Raw genomic sequence first — 23,613 nt, forward strand, 5'->3', positions numbered from 1 at the left:
TAACTAATTTAACTGTAGTATGGCCGTTAAAAATATCAGGGCATAAGATTGCGAATAATTGAACTTGAGCAAAAAATAAATAAAATTAAAAAACTGGTATGTTACTAAAATTAACGAACACAATATTGTCAGCTATATTTTTCTTTTAAATGGAGTTAAGAACGGAGGATCTTAGTTCACAACACAGTGACAGGGTGTTGATCAATCGTACTCGTATTTTATGTTAAAATTATATAATTAGAAAGCAATGATGAATCATTTTATTCGAAAAACGATTTTAACGGAACTCAGATAACCATATATAATTCAAATTATAAATATTCGTAAAAAAAAAAAATCAGTGCCATCGAGACTTTCCGAAATAAAAAAAAAAACAAATTTCATATTGTAACATTACCTTAAAACTGTTTCAAGTTGTATTCGAAACTTAATTGTGAAAAATAATTAAAACATTTCGTCGAGAAATCAAGATTTGATTGTAACTAAAATTAAACTGTTATTTGTAATTATAGCTAGTTTATTGAGATTCTTAAATTTAAATAAAATATGAAGAATTATAACCAAATTTTGGTATGTAAAATTTTAAATTTTATTAAACAAAACTCAAAAAACCTTTGAGCGACACATTTTATACAAACAAAATTCAAATCCTTAATAAATTATAATTAAAGTACATTTTTTAAACACGATGGTTGGTGTTTATTGATTAATTTTCAAACTTTTTTACTCATCTATAGTAACTATTATAATAATTATATCGGAATTACAATTCAAAATTATTAGCCATTATATTTCAGTTCGAATTAAATGACGTATTAATAAAGATTTGTACATCAAAGTGCAGTGATATAAAATATTTGTGACGAAAAGGAAAGAAAACACAAAACTAAAAAAGAAATTACTGAACACTCAGATTTTTAAAGACAGAATTCTTAAAAAAAATAGCACGTTTTAAATTGTACCACGTCATAGAACGAGAGAAAATGTGATTTATCTCACCGTAGCGAGATCACACGTACATATATATATATATAATTAATTGCATTTTAAAAAGAACATAATTAACGTAACACACATTTAACGTATTGTTTTTAAATCATTCGCGCGTTATAATTTACACTACATATTGTACATGATAATATATGTCACGTTCTAGTACATAATTTACGTGTAACCATACGATAACCACGTTTTCACGCCGTACGCATTTTGGGTCTAATAGATACACATGGAACCCGTATTATGCATTATGTATTTTGAAAACAAACGGACTGGCAGTCATCGCTATCGCAGCGAATCGGACGCACAAGCGCGTTTTTACGACGACGACGACGGGGAGGAGGGGGGGGGGGGGGGGGGAATAAAAAAGAAATAGAATAAATCCGCATAGGTACCTTTAAGATTTGTCGGCGTCCCGTTCGCGTCTCGCAGCCGTCGGACGACCGATAAGTAATCGGATTTCTGACCGATTCGTTCGATGCTCAATCGCATTATCGTTACGTTTGCGCGAAAAAATAAACGACGACGGTTTGGACGGATGTTTCCCGTCCGTTTTTGACGGGTTTTCGGTGCGGTGCGAACGTCGTTAAGGCGAGCGAAACGTTATTTCGGAAGACGCGAACAACGACGGGTCGCGGCGCGCGCGCGCGTATGTGTACGTGTTCCGTTACCGGGTCGGATCCGGCCAGACACCGTTATGACTGTGTGACGGACGGCCCGGGCGGCGGTCGTATCCGCGCTCCCCGCCACGCGCGCGCTCGCGGCGGCGGAAACGGACCGCGCGATACGGACGAAATACCGGACGAACGCAGACGTGTGTTTATAACGTTTCCACGTCGACCGCGGTCGCAGCACGTAATCCGCGGCCATCGGTAAAGCGCCTCCGGCGCGGTCGCCGACCAATACAGGATAATATTTGTAATACGTCCTGGACGTCGTCACGCGAATCGTCGCAAGAAAACGTTACTATTGTACGTGACGAAACGAACGAAAACAATCGACTTCGGTCGCGTTAGCGTTTAATAGGCGTTTGTTTCTTGTTCAAACAACGATTTCGATAACCCGTTTACCGTCCGAGGAAAACCTCTTATTACCGCTATTACAGCGGAGAAACCGATTGACATTTTTAATCGGTACGTTACCTGTGTATTTACTCGATAACTTGTCGAAATTTAAGTGTCCTGCGAGTTTTACGATACATACAGTACCGAGCCAAGGATAATTAGCGCCCGGTGCCGAAAACCATTTTCAACGCCCTCATCACTCCTCGACAAAATATTTTTCAACCTATAATTAAAGCTAAGTTTGAGCTACAATACGACTAATTAAGAATAGGAGGTTTTATATAACTATTTATTTTGTATTTATTAAATGAATAAAATAAATAATCGACGATTAAAGAACAACACACGTAATGTAACTCAAACTGATTTTTCGACGCCACCCTGGTCTACATGGATGTGAATACTATTGTAAACGAGTTTAAAATAAAATCGTACAACTCAATCAAGTCGATGTTCGTTTATGTTATTAATGTTATTAAATTAATTATATCAACTAACAATAATAATAGAATATAAATGGTATATTATTGTTAATTTGTCATCTCGCCGATTTCGTGGCAAAAGTAAACTAGCAACACCGCCGTTCAACATAATGTTAATGATGTCGACTACGCTTCGAGACCATGGTTTGGTTAGGTTAAATATGTGTTAAATATTTTGAATTAAATAATATGGTTAACTTTCAGTAATATTATTTAGATTATAAAAAAGCTTTTGGTGCCCCAATGTTTATGGCACTATTTTTATTATATTAATTTTTAAATATTTAGCGTATTTAATGTACGAGACAACTCCAATAATCGTACTAGTCACAGTTAAAATCACGCAACTAAAAACACTTTGAACATAATGTAATGATTTCAATAAGGAAAAAAGTATTACTCGATAACAAGTTTTTCGACGCATGACTGCGATTACGAACGAAAGTCTTACTTAGATCACACGGAGCATGTTTCACGTTATGTTTCAATTACTTATTATTATTATTATTATTATATTATCTAACTATATATTATTAAACTGACTAAATGAAGGGCCAACCGCAAACGTATACCTTTCTAAAAAAAACTATCGAGTTATCGATGTTTTTATTGCCTTTAGTTATGTTCGGAATTCAGTGATTAAAATATGTCCTTGGGGACTTAAAAGAAATCAAAGTTCGAAACTACGAGATGTATAAATCTTTCACTGAGGGCCAGTTCTTTTCTTTTTCTCGCGCGACTCATCTGAAAACCCACGAGCATACAATTTCTCTCCTTTCTGATGCGGCATTGCAGTGGCCTAAGGCTGTTTAATTTTTCATTTCTTTTGAAACCTATATTTGTAATGTACAGAAACTGCCGGGCATTCACACTCGATAAACGATTACAGATTTTTACTCGTTTACGGAAATAATTCCAATATACAAATCAATTTTTACTATTTTTCTTCTCGCTTTATTTATTTTTCACACACACACAAATATATATATATATATATATATATGCTGTGCTTGTAATACCATCACGATTTATAAAGTTATTATTATATTATATTATTATCATACGAAGATTTGAATAAATAAAAATATATTTTTACGTTCAATTTATCGTACATTAAAATCAGACACGAGCGCTTTCGTTTGATATTCCACTTTCTTCTCGAATGTCTACCTGCAGAGAATCGGATTACTAAATACATACACACACACACACACACACACACACACACACACACACACACACACATATATACACACGTGTTTAACCAATGAACATTCGTCATAATCGAAGCAATTGCATTCATGAATGAACGGTATTTAAAAAAAAAAAAATACTGGTTGGTCCGAGCCACTTGTAAACTCGTACACTTGTAAAGAGCGGTCATAGGTACGCACCGGGCAATTCTTGAGCATTTTCTATATATATATAGGTGCTTTTATATAATGTGATTGGTTCCGCAAAATGTAAATGACTCCCTGCGGCGAAACTCCGCCACTTAAAACTGTTCTTGGTGGCATTATAATAAACACGATGACGATAATGATATTCATGCGCATTTTTCCGGACCGTGGAAAATATAGTTGTACGTCGCAAAACGTTCATCTCTACGATCCTGTCACAGATGGTAGCGCACGGCTTGGTTTTCCCTTCCCCCTAACTGAATGATAAAAAAATTAAGAAAACTACTTCACGAAATGTCGACGACAACGTTTGGTGTTTCAATAACATGATTGTTGCGATTGCCGTCGCACATTTATTTAACCATACGGTATCGGCCACGAAATCATTGAATATTTCAATAAACGTTTCCTTTTTTTTTATTAAAGAAATATAGGACGATTGAAATGTCAATACAGGCCTATAATAGGGGATAATAAGGAATACAGCCGAATTGTTTACAGTATTATCCCGTACATTCGTTGCATATTGAGTATTAGTAATAAAATAATGTTACCTTAAAATTGCATATTTATACGAGTATTGTATCTTTAATGTTTGATATGTTTCCGTTTAAGTAATTTAGATAATTCGTATAATTTGAAGTAGTAAAATATCAGTACTTTTACACTGTAGATTTCTTATAATAATAACAAATAAACGAAAGTTTTTTTTGATCCAAACATCGTTAACCAATGTATTACTTTGATTATTTAACGAAAGGTTCAATTATATTTCCTTGTTTTCTTATACCGTATCAACGGATTCATTTTATGAATATTATTAATAATGAATGGTTCGTAAATAAATATGTTCAGTGTAACAAATCACAAACGAGATCGAAAACAAGTATTTAACGCGCATCGGAGAAATTTCTATAATCATTATAATACAATATAATATACTGTAATTATATCTTTAATTATTTTTCGGGTTGCGATTATGACATTAACTCGCGCGTGAAGTATTGACTGTCATCCGCCAATATCATTTCGTTATGTGTGCAGCATACCTATATACAATTCTAAATCGAGAAAATCATATAGGTACATAAAGTTCAATCAATGTTTGAGTGATGAATAATTAGCAAAAACTGTACATCCTTCAAACCGCATCAACGTCTAATATACGCTCTTATTTCAAAAATATTTGAAATAATAGAAAAAAATGATTGACTTGTTAATGGCGGACGAGGCACGTTTTCATTTCAAGAATATATGTAGTACAAAAGGACACCATCTTACCGGACAAAGCGTTAAGACATATTTTTAATCTTCGAAATCTTAACTGTTGTTTGATGTAGATTATATAAATATATTTTTATTTTTGTGGGAGTTATTTCCTTATTATCCTGGAAGAAGTTTGGAACAGATGTGAGTGCACGCAGATGATGTCGGTGTTCACGGGTTATATTATTGGCCGCGACGGTTTTGTGCGATCCGACCGGTATCACGGACAATTTCTTTATCTAATCCGTATCAAAGCGATAAAAATGGTTGCCAACAGAATCCACGCGACAAATTTAGAGAATGCGGTTTACGCGCGTGTAAAATCGTTATTAACAACGAGATCGGTTTTGAATAAACGTCCGGTGCGTACGATGTTTCGTATTTTGTATACGATCGTCGTTTGTAAATCCTTTTAAATTATATTGTACATAATATAACGTATGATATAAGTAAGCGAAATACCTAGACGCGGGACTTAAAAGATCAGAAAAAACGCAGGAGGGGGACTATAATTCTTATATCATTTTGAGTGTTCTACATGCATCTACTCGTATCTGTGCAGTTAATTTAGTATATGTATATATATATACATAATGTATAATTAATAATTAATATATAAATTATCGATCAATGGCAAAATTAATTAATTTATTGATAATCATAAAATGAAAACGATTTTCTTTTTAAATACATTTACCATACATTTATGAGTAATTGTTAATTTTTAATGTGGACAATAAATTTTATCAAAAAGTTGAACGATCCATTTGAAAGGGCTATGAGAGGTATTGGTTTAAGTTCCCCTGCGCCTCTCAACTTTACGCCCTGTCCATAAAATATGTATATATAACGTACGACACTATCAAATACGATCATCGTTAATCGTTAGACGACATATTGTAGGGTACATATATTTTTCATTGTAAATGTTTTGGCGATGAGATTCACGTGTCGGGTCGGGTTAAAACAGTAATGAGCACATAATCGCCTACGCGCCAAAATAATTGCTTTTTAAACGTTTTCTTTACACGCGCATAGTAGAAAACAGAGAACATTATACGCTGTTACAACTTTATGGAGTATAATATTTCGTTGGGTTCATTTGAGAAAAAGAAATCCATCTACTTACTGTACACACAATGTGATCAATAATCCCGTTCATCAATAAATTTTAATTCATTTAATATTTTATTTTAATTAATAATGTCTTGGAGAGCACAAGAACAGATAAATAAATTAACACTATAAATAAGGAAAAGAGAAAACAAATTTCAATGATAAGAATAAATATTACATATTAAATATTGGTACAATGTATGGATAAAATATAGATTAGAAAAGGAAAAAAGAACTTCACTTATTTTGAATTTAAATTTCTGAGGGTAATATGGGCATATTCACTTATTAGGCCATAGTTTTGAAGATGCAGGTTAACCCAAAAAAATAGCTTGGTCTCTTATAAAATAAGAAGGAACACTAACTTTTATCTTTGAGGGTATTCACATTTTAATAAAATAATTTATTCATAAACGAAATGTCGCTAAGTACTGGATATTTAACAAGACTATGGAGCAGCGTGAGGGATGTTCTGCAATGACAGTTAATCATGTAGTATTTTATGATGCCATAAATTTAAAAAACGGCTTCTGAATAATTGTAAATTAATATAATAGAAGAGGTGTATAATATATTGCTATTGCAGTTTATAAGAAAATAGTTGAAAACGTACACGTTATTATAGCTCCATAATTTGTCAAAGATTTGTCAATTATAATATAGACGCATTAATAATAGGCAAATGACGTTTTTTTTCCAGTATTAGGAAAGATTTTTCCTCATAAAGAATTGGTCAACAATTTATGTGAAGAATATTTTTACAGCTAAACAATGCGTATATGGTATACATCAGATATTATATGACGGCAATTTAGCCATGTGACTCATATGACCAACTTTTCCACGTACCTACACTGATTTATGGATGAGCTCAACAAACTGGTTATTTTCTTATAGTAATTTTATATTGCACTAAAACCATTCACATGGGTAGTAAGAATACATATATTTATATGTTTTTAGGATTGTTGTGTATTAAAGATACGTTTCGTTTTCGTATATTGTAATCATATCTTTTTTTTTAATTATGTGAACTTTACTACTAGGTATTTCGTACAGCCTTTTTCAGATTTACCAACAAAGATAATTACTTGACTCCAGCGTACATAATACGAGCATCAATATATCACATTATACAATTACTATACGTCGATCGTATGAAGTAGAACAAAATTGCCACTATGGGCTGTACAAAATATTTATCATGTTTTTTAGTCGAAAAAAAAAACTAATATATTTTTATTAATATTTTAACAAGCGACTTGAATATTTGGGAACCTCGAGCGTGCATATAATAACTGCAACGCGAGAGAAAACCTATTGATTATCAATTACCGATTTTATTATATATATAATTATTAAGAATATTGCTTGCGTATACCGTCGCGATGTTTCATGATCCCAAGGTTAATGTGATTATGGCTTTTTAAACATTTTTACCCGCGTGGTCGATACATCGGGAGAAAGTATTAACGACAATTCTCATAGCTAATATAATTACATTAATTTGATCGACGGCTGCACGGTGAAATGTGAAGGTCGATGGCCCGCGCGCGCTCCGCGGTGATTCATTATCATCTTGATGACTGGTCATGGTTAAAAAAATGAAACAAACATAAACACGCTTTATCGGGGGGGAATCCGAATGCGGCGGACACGTCAACAGCGGAAGAGAGTGAAAGGGGTGTGTGCAATGCCGCGTCATTTAACGGGATATTATTTTCACCGGCGGTATCGCCTCCGGGGGTCGTATACATACGCATAGCAAAAACGGGTATAAAAGCGGATAGCTTCGGGAGGTGTGTGTGTACGTATGTAATATTTTTGACTGGATGCCCGAGGTGAAGCGAGATGAGAGCCAAAACAAATGGAAATCGGGATCGCCTCGAGGTGGCAGCCGGTTACTTCACTACCCGGTGAAGTGAAACCTATATCCGACGCCCCGAGCGTACATTATTATTATTCTAATAATCTGCAGACGTCCACCTCCATATATAAATATACATACAGTATATGCGTAACTGTGCATAAACAAAAGTGAAAACTTGCACTTTGTAAATCACATTATTATGTATATCGTTATCAACCCCTTTCTCCTGCAAACGTTTAACGGCACCAGCTTATTATAACACACCCATACTGTTGCACTGCAGGCCGAAGCGGTACCCGTCTTTGACATCATATTATAATATTTCAACTGTTACGACCACAGCAGTAGCTTAAAGCACGTTTTCGCATATCATTGAATTATAATTAACACAATAATTTATAATATTGTTGATTTGATTGGATTCAGAAAGTATTAAGAGATTATTAAAAAAAAAATTCTCGTCCCGCGGACCAAGTCGTATATATGTGTATACATGTATGTAATACGAATCTCGTGTACGCAACATACTATAGCCGACACACTAGGATAGATATATAACAATTTAAATTATAGTAGGCGTTCTATTTATACGTACATTCATAACAGTTATTTTATATCAGTGCATAATTCAAAACACTGTCAAAGAAATATATTATATATTTATATACAAGTATTATATTATGTAGCGTTCAGCAATGGAAATCGTGATAACCAGCGGTAATATTGTTTTGATATACATGGAAACTTAATACGCCCTCCAATTTTCAATGTATATTATATTCTTAGAACAATCACGTTTCTATTATTATTATTACTATGAAAAAAAGTATAAAATCACGGGAAAAGAATAAAATCATTGCCGTCATGTTGTGAAAAGGGTCGGTTCACATTAATGATATATTAAATATGATCTGTCAATTTAATGCGATATATTGGCATGAATATGCGTTTTGAAAAGAAAAGCTGAATATTACAATTCAAAGGCATGCGCACGAAGGGTGTCAGGCGTGCCCGGATCTCCCCCCCCTATCCAAAATGTAAATGGGGCCTTACAATCTATGTCTAAAAGTAAGGGGCTCGTATTTTAACTTGCTCAAATTTAAAGTAATTTATTCTAAAATATTCGATTAAAAATAAATCATGTTTTGTAATCGAAAAACTAAATTATCTATCTTAATGAATCGTAAAAATAACATGGTATGAAATTATAAACCTCATATTTGAACGACTAAAATGTATAATAACAAAAATAAACAAATCATTCTGTTTTCGAGTCTTTACATAATATCAACTCCACGTTGAATGTTAAAAGTTTCTTAGTTTCAGAGTATATATTATGATAATATTATATTAAAAATACATTCAATGGTCGAAGGCTAACGCAATACTTACACGCATTTTTACTTGTACAAATATGATACATTTAATATCGTGACATAACAAGAATACATATTTATTATAATAGTGATATAGTTATTTATCAAAATAAATAAAACCATGGAAAATTCCGACAAAAACTTTTCACTGATTGGCCTAGACTTTAAAAAGTTGGGTCTGGCATGTATACATAATGAAGATCCCTAGTGAAACTGATGATAAATATTTTAATAAGAAGTACCCGAATCTATCATAGAGACTATTATTTAATTTGTTGTTTGTTTTGTTTTTTTTTTTATTTAAGTTGAGCCTTATACACAAATTATCAACATTATTTTTCTTTAAAATATAAAACAATTATAAAATAAGAGTATTTAATTAATGTTAATTAGTACATTTACTTTGAAGTATATTTGATGTATATTGTCTTGATTCTTTCTCATTTTGTGAAATAAAAATAGCTTGGAAAGGTACTTAGTTTATTTTATTTCTAATGAATGAAGGTAGAACGATTTTTTTTTTTAATTTAATTCTCACAAAGGTACATAAAAATATAATAATCATAATTACATTAAAATACGTAATATGTAATTTTAGAATTATTTTATAACATCGTGTACTTTTAAGAATTTTCTAATTTATTTAAAACATTTTGTCATTATTAATTGTGCTATTTACGCAATATACATAGGAAACAGAATATATGTATAATAAATATGCATAATGTACTATATAACTGTATAACAAACTACATGTACAATTCATCTCCATGTATTTTTTCCGTGAAAGAAGTTCTTTTTAATGCTAATTCCGCAAAACGAGTGTGTTTTGATAAATAGAGACTGTCAAGAACGAATATAGAATTTTTTCTTAAGTTTGGAATTCACCTTTACCCCTGAGTCATACAATGCCGCTAGGTCATAATCCGTAGATCATAAATTGCAAAAACCGAAAACAATTTATAGAAAAATAATAGAAAGGATCGTGATTTAATGTTATTACAATTAATATTATGACGTGCTATATTATGTTTTCATGAGCCTGAGGATCGAGTATCCTGAGGCCAGATAATAAAATGTTCCCATAGTTCGCACTTCACAAAATGGTTTTATCGCCTATAATTTCATCGAGTTTTTTATAAATCGTGAAAATAATATTTTAACAAGACAGTTCGCTCTACATATTCTAATGAAAAATCAAATAAATAAATAAAGATATTAGGTCTATTTTTTTTAAAATATTACATTTATATGTAATTGCTAATATCTATAATATATAATATATAATTTATAATATCTATAATCATAGTTATTTAAAATATAAAAACACTATTTTTGAAGAATATACAAGTATATCTTATGGTCACAAATTAATTTATAACTGAAGTATGAATATAAGTAATAAAAATAGAAGAAATATTGTTTTAAACAATTATTGGAAGTAAATATTTTTTAAAAATATACATAGCAGTTAAGAATATTTATTAACGTATAATAATTCTTTTGTTCGGAACAAAAGTTATTTCGAGTTATTTTAATTTTAATTGAATAATCAAAATTTTATTATTCCAACATCAAATCAGTAAATAACATAAAGAAAATTGTTCAAGCCATATATGTAAATTGAACCCTATGTTAACCAATAATTACCGACATGTTTATTTCAATATAATAAGATTACTTAAGGACATAGATTCTGTTGTAATATTTTGGTAATAGGAAACATTTAATTTTATAATTATATTACTACATAGAAATTCAACAATATCATTATCACGATCATTCAGCTAAAATTAAAAAAAAGTTACTTTTTATTTTGTTACCGACTGTTTCTTATCAACCGGCACTAATTGGTTTTCGTGAAGTCCCGCGGGGTGAACACGTAAAGCGAGATTTTGTGTAAAACACTTATTTAAAAAAAAAAAAAATTAGTTGAATAGAAAAATACCATATTAGAATTATTTATACGCAAAGAGCTATAGTAAGTTTTACTGATTTTAATAATTTATTTTGTATAGCCTGAAGGAATTTTTTATTATTTATTTGTTAACATTTTAGTAGTGACCATTCTAATAAATATTGGTAACTAAGCATAAATAATATTTTAAATCATGATTTTTATCATTTTTCCGTATTTTCAAAAAAATAATGGAAAGTACACTACTCGTTTCAATCAAATTGAGTTTATGAAAAAATAATTGTGTTTTCACGATTAAATTATACTTGCATTAAAAATGATACACAGATCTGCTAGAAATCCATATTTTTGTAACAAAATAAATGTCGTATTAAGAATTGAGAATAATGGCATAATATATTACTATTCAGGAGCTGAATTAATGATTTTTTTTTTTTTATAAATCTTTTTAAAGTTTTAAATTTGTATTTCAGCACAGAAAAATATATACTTTGTTGTAATGATTTCCATATAATTTATTTATTGAAGTATATAAAAATATCAATAAAAAATTGGAAAAGAATCATCAAACGGTCAATATACCGTTTGGTAAAACATCAATGAACGTGCATTGTGCAATAATAACGTGTACATATGGTTTTTACCCATATTTAGTTACTTACCCTGAACGGTAGTGTTGGAAAATATTATGATTCGTTTCTTTCTGAATGCGTTCTGCAAGCAAAATAATCATAATTTATTAATAAAATATAATGGTGACTGAGTACAACATAAATTAAAAATTAGTTTCGAATCAAAAACGATTAAGTGATTATAAGTAAAAACAATGCGTTCCTGTTAAATAAAACATTTTTATCGACTTTCTCTTGATCGATTCCTTATCGAGTGACACGAGCTTATCTTATACACAGATGACACAGTGTACTATAAAATAAACCCAGTTGTATAGGTAAATGACCCCGCTCGACTCGGTTAGCCTACATTTGAGCGCTTGTGAAAAATGCTTGTTACATTATGATCGTATGATGATATGCGTTATATATAAATATATCAGCAAACTATAATAATTCATACGTTCTCGTGTCTATGAAATAAAATAAGAGAAGCATATTTAAAAAGTAACAAATGCAATTTTTTATCGTTTGAATACATATTGTCAGATAAAAGAAAAACAGTAGTTTGGAAAAATTCATAGAATGTATAGATACAAATAATGATTATTTTATTCTGTCAATTGGGACTTTCAAATCTTTTATTTTATTGTTTTTATTGGTTAAGAATACGTGAGTTTAATAGACGGTTAAAATAATCAGTATTCATTCATTCATTTAAAAGTTTGGTTTAATAAATTAAATCCGATTAAGCTTTTATGCATCGATTTCAAAATAACAAATTAATTTCCGATTTCATATTTTTGATCATAACGATTTTTACATAGAATATGATTTCGTTTTTCACTAGTATCACATCATTAATGGCTCTCTCTCTTTCACACACACTCATACACATACGCACTGGTTTTATGCATCTCGTAGAATAGCTATTATTTCTCACGCGGATTTCAATTTCAATTATTGTAATTATTATACGTCTAAAACTGCACAGTATTATAGCAATTCAAACCGTTATATTATGTGCTTATATACGTACATATAATATACTTGACGAAAATGAAGTAATATATTTACAATGAGAAAAAGTGAATCTCTCCAGTGACGTATCTCCACTATACTATATACATTTATATATATTTATAAATGCGTTTTATGTTCAATTGAACCGATATCATTGCCGAATGTAGTTCGACTGGTATTTTGTTTTTAATTTAAATTTCCTTTCACTCGATATAATACACTCCAGTATATATCCAGAATATATGTATCTCAAACGTAATGCGTGTGCGCAACACATAGTACGCGTTGTACCACCTTGTGGTGCAGATTTTTTTTGATATAATTTTATTTAAGAAAATACAAACTTTTATACACACACACACACACACACATATATATATATAATATACGCGAACACCACGAGTAGCTCGATCTGTTCTGGTTAGCGCGCAGAAAACCAACGGTTTCTTGTCGGTTTTCTTTATTCTATAACCTTTCTGTTTAATTTTATTAGTTTTTTTTTTATCATTACGTATTTCGCGTATGCAATTCTCATGATCTACCGAACATTTATTCCATCGAGCCTCTATATTATTATAGCAATGATTTTTGTACAACAGTGTAGTTGACCGACAAAAAACCAACAGTATCTGCACGTTGTAAACATTTTTTTTTCTCATTCACTCGTATAGGCCGATACGGTTCGTCGAGCATCCTATAGCAGTTCTCCAACAATCGAAAAAGGGAATAAAACTTCTCGCAGCAATGATTATCGTTTTTCCATTGCTGTCTTTATGCACCGGAAGAGTAAATTAACAAGGTCAATGGTTTGAAGACGAAGTAATTTAAGTTGTATGGTTTCAATACTAATAGTCGTGTTTTATACATATTGGCATGGTTTAAAACCATTAGGGAGATCAGTATTGATGAGCAAATAATATAACAAACGATTTATACAATGTAAAAAAATAATTGTATTCTGTGTACAATTCAAATCTTTCCAAGTGGTTGCCATGAAAATCCATCAATCATGGTAAGGTATATTTTACACGACATATAATTAATACGAATAAATATATACATGTTTATGTACTAAGATGTAGTTGGTTTTCATTTTAAACACTTAATAATGTATTTCCATTACTCAATAAATTATATTTAAGGAGGAATATAAATGTAAATCGTATATTATTTGGTAAATTCAAATTTGAACAATAACTTCTTCGGTGATTTACCGAGAAACAATGTTCTACAGACGATAAGTACAATAGGTTCTTAATACCTATATTATAGTAAAGGGGTGGGTCAGTATATTTCTCCAATGAATAAAGTATTGTTTTACACTTCATAATGCGGTGTTTACCAAAGCAATTTGGTTTTAAAAACTGTAATTTTCACTTCATATTAAAGCAAAAAACAATAAAAAAAAATTGCATTCTAAAACATGTGTTTATAGATTCTACAACAGTCAAACGATTTGCGTTGTAACACTTTTTTCAGTCATAAATATTTAAATATCGTTTCTTCATAATTATGTATTTCGTACGCGGGTAATCATGAAAACCTAATCTTTAGCGTAACCAAGAATACGTATATACCGAGATAAAAATGGATTCGAAAATAATGTCAATATAGATAATATTTTTTAACATTACGAATATTTTTACGCGTACATAAACGTGAGTGAGAATTGAAGTTGCGATAATGACTGCCCATGTGTCCTTGGAAGGTCGTATATTATATTATTATACACACACGCATTACGCATACCAACTGCGTATAATTCTTAAACGCTTATGATAATAATATACAAATTACGATGTTTAAGCATTTACTTGTAAAATTATTTTCAGAAGAAAAAAAAATTAACATAATATTTTAAAGCGTGCGTATGATAATCGTTTAAAATGATATATATTATATGATAGTGGTGGTATATTCCCCCCTACATTGTTCTCGTATACAGTTCACGACGGTCAATTAAACAACAGCGTCGGTTTCGAAACACCCGAAACATAACAATACGCTATGTAATATTTCAATACCGGAATAATACTGGGTTGGTATCTATTGTTTTCCTGAATCACGATAGTATCGTGTACCACGATCCGCTCGGGAACGTTGAGAAATTTTAATTGTTATTATAATAATACTGAATCAACGGCGACGGCGACGGGTACTGTGAAATAGAATCAATTGTTTTAGACGAATGCATTTAGCAAAAAAAAAAAAAAAAATGTCCAAATGATATATCATTCAACGCCTGTGGACTCTAGCCGAAATGGGCTAAGCGAAAATGTGAACACGCCTCGAATCCGACACGTTATATTTACACAAGTGTATTCACGCAATAACTGGTTTAAAATTAGAAAACAAAATATTGTATTGACGGAACCATATCATCTCACACTTATAGAATTTCATCAGATATTCAGATGAGCAATTCAAATGTGCATTGCCTACGTTTCACTGCATACCTATGATGTATTCATTACGCGGGTCTTTGTTAATTTGTTTCGCTGATACATTAAAAACATATAATAAAACATATTATAGCAATTGAAGAAAATAACGAAAAATCATTTACGATTTAATGTAAATTTAATATGCTTATACACAAAGTCAACTGTTTATTTTAATTTGATTTTATCATAAGATTAAAATAATAATTATATACATTGAAAAAGATTTACATATATTTTCGTTTTAGGTTTGTATAAATGAAAGTCGAAACAATTATAAAAAATTAATTTGTTTACGGGTATTAAAAAATAAATAAAACCTATCACATAAAGTTTTATGAAAAAACATAAGTTAAAAAAAAAAGTAGGAAATAGATTAATTATTTGAAATTTGAAATTTGAGAATGTTGGCTCAAATACACGCGTTATATAATAAAACGTAAGGTATGTTATTTTTCATTTATCAACACACACAGACATTGCATAGTACGTAAAACAAATGGTTCCCACGGTATCACGGTTGGTTTTGCAACTGCGTACATAAAATCTTGCAGAACAAGGTTTGCTGCAGGATGGCGTTTGCCTCGTAATACATCAATAGGCATGTGCGGTGGGTCATTATGCGAACTAAAGACGATTAATCATTCAACCAGAGGTTCTATATAAATCCATATGAATATATTTATATTTATAACATACATCACAAGTATAGGATCTAGAAATTGGTGGCAAAAGCTTCTCTAAATTACCGATCTAACTAGAGCGTGACTAAGACATGAGATCGTGTTTGCGATTATTATTATTTTTTTTATGTATATAATATTCACAATGGCGTATGGAAAAAAGACCAATGGAAAATCACAATTAATAAAAGCTGGAAAAATGATTATTAAATTGATTTACTTGTCAACGATAAACGGTCACGATAGAAACATAAAATTATGAAAGATAATAATATTGTCGCAGTTAAGCGGCGGGATAAAAAAATCACGATATTCTAGTTCTCGTGTGAGAGAATTTTTTTTTTTTTTGTCCCATATTGTGCTGATATACTATGAACTTTCACAGAAAATACGTATGTAAAGTTATAAGTAAAATATATAATGAGGAGCTAATTGAAATATTGAACATTTATGCCGTAAAAATACTTTGTTGATATAACAATACGCGCGTGTCTACAGTCGTGGTACGGTAAAACTTATATTAACGGTCGATATAGCAGCCTAGTTTCAAAACTGTTGATCGGTGGTGCGTACTGCTTGCTGATGTCCTCCACGCTATCGAAGAATAGAGTAATATATATGTATTATTTTTTTTTTTTTAGAGATACATTTATTAATGTTCGTTGTCCAGAGAGATGAGTAAGCATTAATACATAGTTTTCACTACTACCACATAAGAGTAGTTAAATTACATAGTTTTGGGATTTCACGTTTACATAACCACTGCAGTCATATAGATATATATAGTGTATTATTATTACTTAAAAATATATGCCTCGAAATTATACGTACTACACGTACGTTTGGTTTCGGAAATAAAATTTCGAATTAGATTGTACGTGCCATGATGTTGGACGTCGTAAAAAAACAAACCCATGTATGATATTTAATATCCAAGTCAATTACAGTGTAAAAAAATCGTTAAGCAGTAATCGAGATTCCTCTCGATGTCCACTGCTGTAATAATACATAGGCGAGCGCAAGAAATTCTGTGCGTTACTGACAAGGGATTTCCGAGCCCACCTGTATTCCATGTACCGCGCACCGAAAACCGCGGTGATACACGAACGATTCCCGTGTCCGACGCGTACCGTAACGCAACGATATTATTACACACCGCGTACACGCTGTAAAAAGACTCGGAGGGTCGTCCAGAGGTGACTTGTGAGCACTTACTACCGGGGCGATGCCCCAGTAAAAACATATTTTTATGTAGGTACATTTTGTTTAAATAAATTAAAATTTAATAGACATACTATTTATGAACATAATTGGAAGTGCACAGTTGACGTTTTAGCGTTTAAGTAGTTGTTTTCAACGTGATACGAGGGAAGCCAGAACAATTTTCTCGGGGTAGGTGGGGTGGTTTAAATTAATCTGCCCCGGTGAGAAGTTCAAACCATCTCCAGGGTCGTCCGTGATCGATATCCTGAGTGCGCACCACGACGTGCAGGCGTGTTGGTACGGGATCGTTGGTACACGCGACGGACAAAACAACACGTACGCGTTGTTTATAACGCGCCCGGACCCGCGGTAATCGTGTACGTGGGAGGGCCGAACACGGCAACGCGCTTTTTTCCCCTCGACCGCGCCTCCGCGGACCGACGCACGCGCGCACGGCAATCGGCGGGACCGTCGTCGGTCAGGGGAGCTGCGGCGGGTACCTTGCCCGTGCGAGACCTGCGCGGCATGCGACCTTGGACGGAACACTTCAACGGGCCCCTCCGACAGCGGCGGTGACGACGGTATAAACAAACCGGGGGCTTGCAGCTGCCACGGTACAATATACGTGAAACGTGCGTACTCGCAGGACGTGCGGGCGCCGCGGCCGTCCGATCCGCGAAATGCGTTGGAATGTTTCAAGGCAAACGGGTTGTCGTGCGATCCTCGACGGCACCGCTCCTGCGACTCGCGCCGATACTTATTCTGAGGACCACCACCGTCCCGGCCTTTCCCGTTCGCCGTAATATTATTGTTTATCTCGTAAAATGTTGTTTGCGAATGTGTTTTTCACCCGACCCGCGCACGCTAACGCAAACATCGCACGGCGCACGCGTTATTATATATTATATACGCGTAAATGATACATCCCGTCCCGTCCCGTAATACGTTTACGTTCTCGCCGGTCACGAGTTTAGAGGATTTTTACATTTTTTTTATTTAATGTTTAACATCTACTCAATAATTTTACCGGTAACAAGATAATATACACGTTATAATATTAAATGGTTTTAATGGTGTAATTATAATAAGTAAAAAGTATTTACTTCTGTCGTACTTTTAACCGTCCATGAAAAAAAATAATAAAGTTAGAAGGTGAGTTTATCCTTAGGTAAAACACACGTGGTTCACTCGCTCACGTGTGTTAAACAATGCAATGAATCACACATCGGATACTCATTCGATCGGCAATTATTATTTCTCACTCTCTTTGACAAATCGCGTTTATAAATGGGAATAGAATTATTTCGCAAATATACCAGGATATATTAAGTGAGACATTATATAATATAAATGACAAATGTCCATGACGTTTGCTTTAGCATATACGGAAACGTTTTCACAGCCAGCAAGCAGAACGCGACGCGCGGTTTTCTCACAAATTTCCTCTAGGAAAAATAAATATATTTTTTATGACAACAACATCAACTGCAGTACTCGAAAATGTCGAACGACGATTATGTTCTCATGGTCACACTGTGTATCATCATTAGCGATATTGAATGTTTCATTAACCTACTCCGACTCTACCGAGAACTATTCAATAGGCTATTTGGATAAAAGAAGTAACAGTTAATTGCATTAGAAAATTCTATATTATATGATCTTACAAAGTGATTTTTGAAGGTTTATTTGTGATCACGCAAAATATGCGTTGAAAATTTCGACCCGTTTAATTTTCAGTCCCGCATTATCTGCATTTACATAAATAATTCGATTTTATCACATATAATTCGGTTCTTTAATGTTTATACTAAGTACACCTCAAGTTTTGTGGTCATAATTAGTACTGTCAAGCTAAATAATATCATAAACACATTCATGCCCAGTTTGGTTTTTATTAGACTTTTGCTAGATTAACTATATGTAACGATAAATATATGTATACATAAGCTGGGTACATTGATACTCAGAAGTCTATGTGTCATGATTAGATACTATATTTTTTATACGTTCTTATACATAATGATCATGAAAACGGAATTGAAAATTTGGCATCTAGGTATTTTCGTTTTTAAAATTCCGACAGCATATTTAGTCAGGATGCGCACCAGTGACACGACCATTTCGATCGATACAATGTAAATCGTTGGCAGATTTCGTGGTGCACGTACACGCGTCACGAACGGTGTATGTGGACAGAATATCGTTTATTTGTATCAGGTGAAAAATGTAATAATTTAAGCGCACGTTTGACCGTTCGAGTTTATTTTTGCATACTCGATATGAATTGAAAACAACAGCGACAACCGTATAGTGTCGTGAGCGTTCAACTACCTCGGGAGGAATGAACGATTTACGAAATCGTCGTCGTTTTCAATTATGTGAAGTACACGAATTTATAATTTAAATTTATTCGTTGGTGTAATATTAATTCATTGTGTATATACGAGCACCTAAAACGAAAATCGTGTCTTCGAGTAGGTATACATGAGCACACAATTTCTCACAACTGAACTGATTCGACTTATTTTTAATCGACTCAAAATTGTCGGTGTACACGCATATAAACAATACATATTTAAAAAACATGTTGATACAAAGCGAACGACAGTTACATATTACAAAATTGATAATAATCGGAAAAATGTCTTATTTCATTGGATCATCGTAAAATTTCATCATTTTGCTGATTTTGTTTAAATATTTAAGTATTTTGTTGTTACAAACATATACGCGTATTAATATTGCATTGTATATTGTCAAAATAATATACAATATATATGTCAGTACAGGTGTAAAATTTATAATACTATTTATAAAAATAAAAAAAGTGCATGCTACTCGAAAGATTGAATTTTTATGAAAATTACTAATGCTACTATGAAGATACTATTGTTTAGTTGATATATTGGAACATAATATTTTTCTTATTTTAGTAAGAACGCAGTAAACAAATACAAGTATACACTACGGTAAACCTAGATATACTTACAGATGACAACGATAAAAAGTGAAAGGAATAAATGAAAAACTATATACTGTACAGTACACAGTATTATACATACATAATATATGTATCAAATTCCTGTAAGTATTATATATCTCATACGATTACATCGGTATATTTTAAAGTGAATCATTTACGGTATTTATTTTTTATTTTTTTTTTTTTTGAAAAAGAATAAAAAAATAAAAAAACACATATAAAAGTCTCACAGAAAAGACTAGTTTTCAGCCACGTAACAACTTAAATATTATTAAAAGTGTAGTTTCTTAATTAGTTATTCATTTAATATTCTCAACCTACGAAACATACGATTGGAACTTATAATCTGGTGATCGTTTATTCTCGTACGCGTGGTGCGTGTTAAGGAAATTCAAACAAATGTAAATAGGTATAAGTTATAATTTTACAAAGCGTTAATGCTATACTATACGACGGGACATCCTTAAGGTAAATTATTATAACTACGAAAACATACCGAACCGAAAACCAACGTGAAAATCAATCTTACACGTAACGTAGCACGCGACAACTAAAATAAATATAATAATAATTATACAGGCCGGTAGGCGTACGAGCAAACTTCTTCGGTGGGTTCTCTTACACGTGGGCTTCGCGTGTACCTACGGCTTCGGCGCAGCGTCAGCTGTGAAGCACTCACAATTTTATATTATATATGCGGAACCGGGTGGGCCACCGTGATGTTTGAAGGGTGGAGGGGGGGTGAAAAAAACGAGAAAAACCACGCACGTGTTAAAATATAAAGACGATCTATTCATTGTTATTGATTATAATTTGTTATAATATTCTGTAAGACTCCGGAGAACCACTCGACGCGTTTTAAAAACGCGGAGCAGTGCGGGTAGCGCACCAACGACTGTTATTGTGGTGGGTGGGTAGAGCGCGTACCGAATCATTCCGCTCGAATTGTTTGTCGTCGCCGTCGCCAGTGAACCTGACACGGCCCATAAAAAATACTTCGCTGCTGCTGCTGTTGTTCGTACACGTAACGAGCCGATAATTTTTAATAGTCAATCGTTTGTCGGTGCCTTCTTGCCGTGGATCCAAGGTCGACACCGATCACCGCGGGCACGCGAACGAACCGCACTAACGGTCGGTTACAATTATAATTATTGTAGTATTTTGTTAAACAACGATCGCTTAAAATACTACCGATAACCTGTACGCTGGTACACCCGGTGTTGTACACGTACGTTTGCGTAAATCCAAAAGATACAAAACGCGAGTCCAACAGGCCGAACAAGACACAAAAGTCACAGGACACAACTATCCGTTTCGCGCATACGTGTAGTAGCAGTGGTCCTATATCCCATTCGCATCTATAACGTAATATTTTTCCGTTAAAAATGTAGAGCTACAAACGTTTATATATTTTGTACAAACCATCGTGCTAAAAACATTATTTTTTGTTTTATTATATAAAGATATTTATTACAATATGTTAGTTATAACAATAAATAAGTAGGTTAAAAGTATATATTTTACAGCACATTACTGATTTTTCGAGAAAATTGTTCACTAATAATATCTCGGAATTATTTTTATTATTATTATTTTAGCTTTTGGATATCAATCAAATTAAGACCAATTAATTTTTAGACGACCATTAAAAATTCTAAGGAGAGATAAAGAAGACGTATTGCGGATGAGAGGATTCGAGTGATTTATTAATTTAGCATGAAAACGATTATAATTTGTTTTTGTCAGTTCTTTGATGGTGGGTATTTTAAAGTCATTATAAAGAGATTTGTTTGTAATAAATTAAGGATCTCTGGTTATAAATCTGAGACTTATAAACTGAAATACTAGGATAATTTGTATATTAAATAGTTTTGCAGGACCCTAAATTTGTATTCCATATGACCACATAAGTCGATTTATAACTTTATAAATAAAAATTTTGAGTTTAAAATGCATTTTAGATTTAAGAAGTGGTCTAAAAAGATGGAGTCGTGTGTTTGCTTGTTTGCGTTTGGACTTAATATGATCACTATAAACATTTATGTAATTTCTTAATGTGATTTATATTCGTATTGTTTTAATGATGAAATAACGAGCAGTGCCCATTGAACACATCTACAACCACAAATTACGTTAACGTATTTAGTTCCTCATCGTGGAATCGAAGAAGGTCCGTAGTGATTAATGGAAAAAATTGTCTCAAAAATTGAACGTACGTCAGCCGTGTGTCGAACATAAATTATCTCGCATCGTTTTTTGTGTTTACACTTTTTAATTTGTTTCAACCCATGCACACGTATACAGAAAATTTAAGTTAAACGGTTATTCCTCCCGAAACACTAAGCGTGCATAGAATGTATCTATATATGCATATTATACAGTATTATAATATGTATAGTCGCACCTTGTAAAACCTGGCACAGTTCGAAGTGCGTTGAAAGAAAAAAAAACTTACGATTAAATTGAATTTTCACCTAAACGCGAAAACGCGTGCACATATATATTATTATTTAGTTATAAAAAATACGATTTCTAATACAACACCTATATTTTTTTACTTTGACTTTTATCGTTGCCTTAGTAAATTTATATATATATAGCTGAGCGGCTTAAATTATTCGACAAATATATAAGCGTATAGCAAATAAGATAATTTATAAAACTAAAAAAAAAAGTTATATTGACTATGGAAACCGGAAACTACCCGAATGTAACCGATTTATCCTCAAACCGCCGAAACAGTTATTTTATGAAATTTCTAATTTTTTTTGTTTTTAGTGGTATTTTTTTCATTTTGAAGTCGAGATCGACCCATTGGAACGAACGGATATTGAAACACTTCTGAACCATTATGATGCACTCATTATTGCTATAAGCGAGAGTGAAAGTAGTTGATGTTTACAATTAACAATAATGAATAACAGTTAATATTCTTCCATTCGACGGAGAACGTTCATTAAAACGTTGATGCGATGAGCCCGGAAGAAGAGTGCACGGCGTTACTCAGCAAAAATCTAGAAACAATGCGATCCACAATCATAATATACATACAGATACGAACCCAACCGATGCGTAATCTAAACGAAACTATTCAAATTTTCATTTGTAACTATAATATACATAGGTACTATTTAAATGTGTATATATAGTTGTAAAATTGTTCTACGCGTTACGC

General features: G+C 32.4%; 1 protein-coding gene across 3 annotated transcripts in view; it reads right to left on the reverse strand.

Moving 5' to 3' along the window:
- LOC112689330 overlaps positions 1 to 23,613 on the reverse strand; it is a 55,523-nt gene that overhangs the window by 10,779 nt on the left and 21,131 nt on the right. For 2 of the 3 annotated variants that reach the window (XR_003149118.1, XM_025562980.1), the window contains exon 2: positions 12,154 to 12,205. The gene's annotated coding sequence lies outside the window, so the exon portion shown is untranslated. Of the gene's footprint in view, positions 1 to 1,394; positions 1,694 to 12,153; positions 12,206 to 23,613 lie in introns of those variants that run through there. The other variant, XM_025562981.1, reaches the window with a different exon arrangement.

This window comes from Sipha flava, unplaced genomic scaffold (genome assembly GCF_003268045.1).
Source record: "Sipha flava isolate LNK unplaced genomic scaffold, YSA_version1 43_pilon_pilon, whole genome shotgun sequence".
In the NCBI taxonomy this organism is placed as follows: Eukaryota; Metazoa; Arthropoda; class Insecta; order Hemiptera; family Aphididae; genus Sipha; species Sipha flava.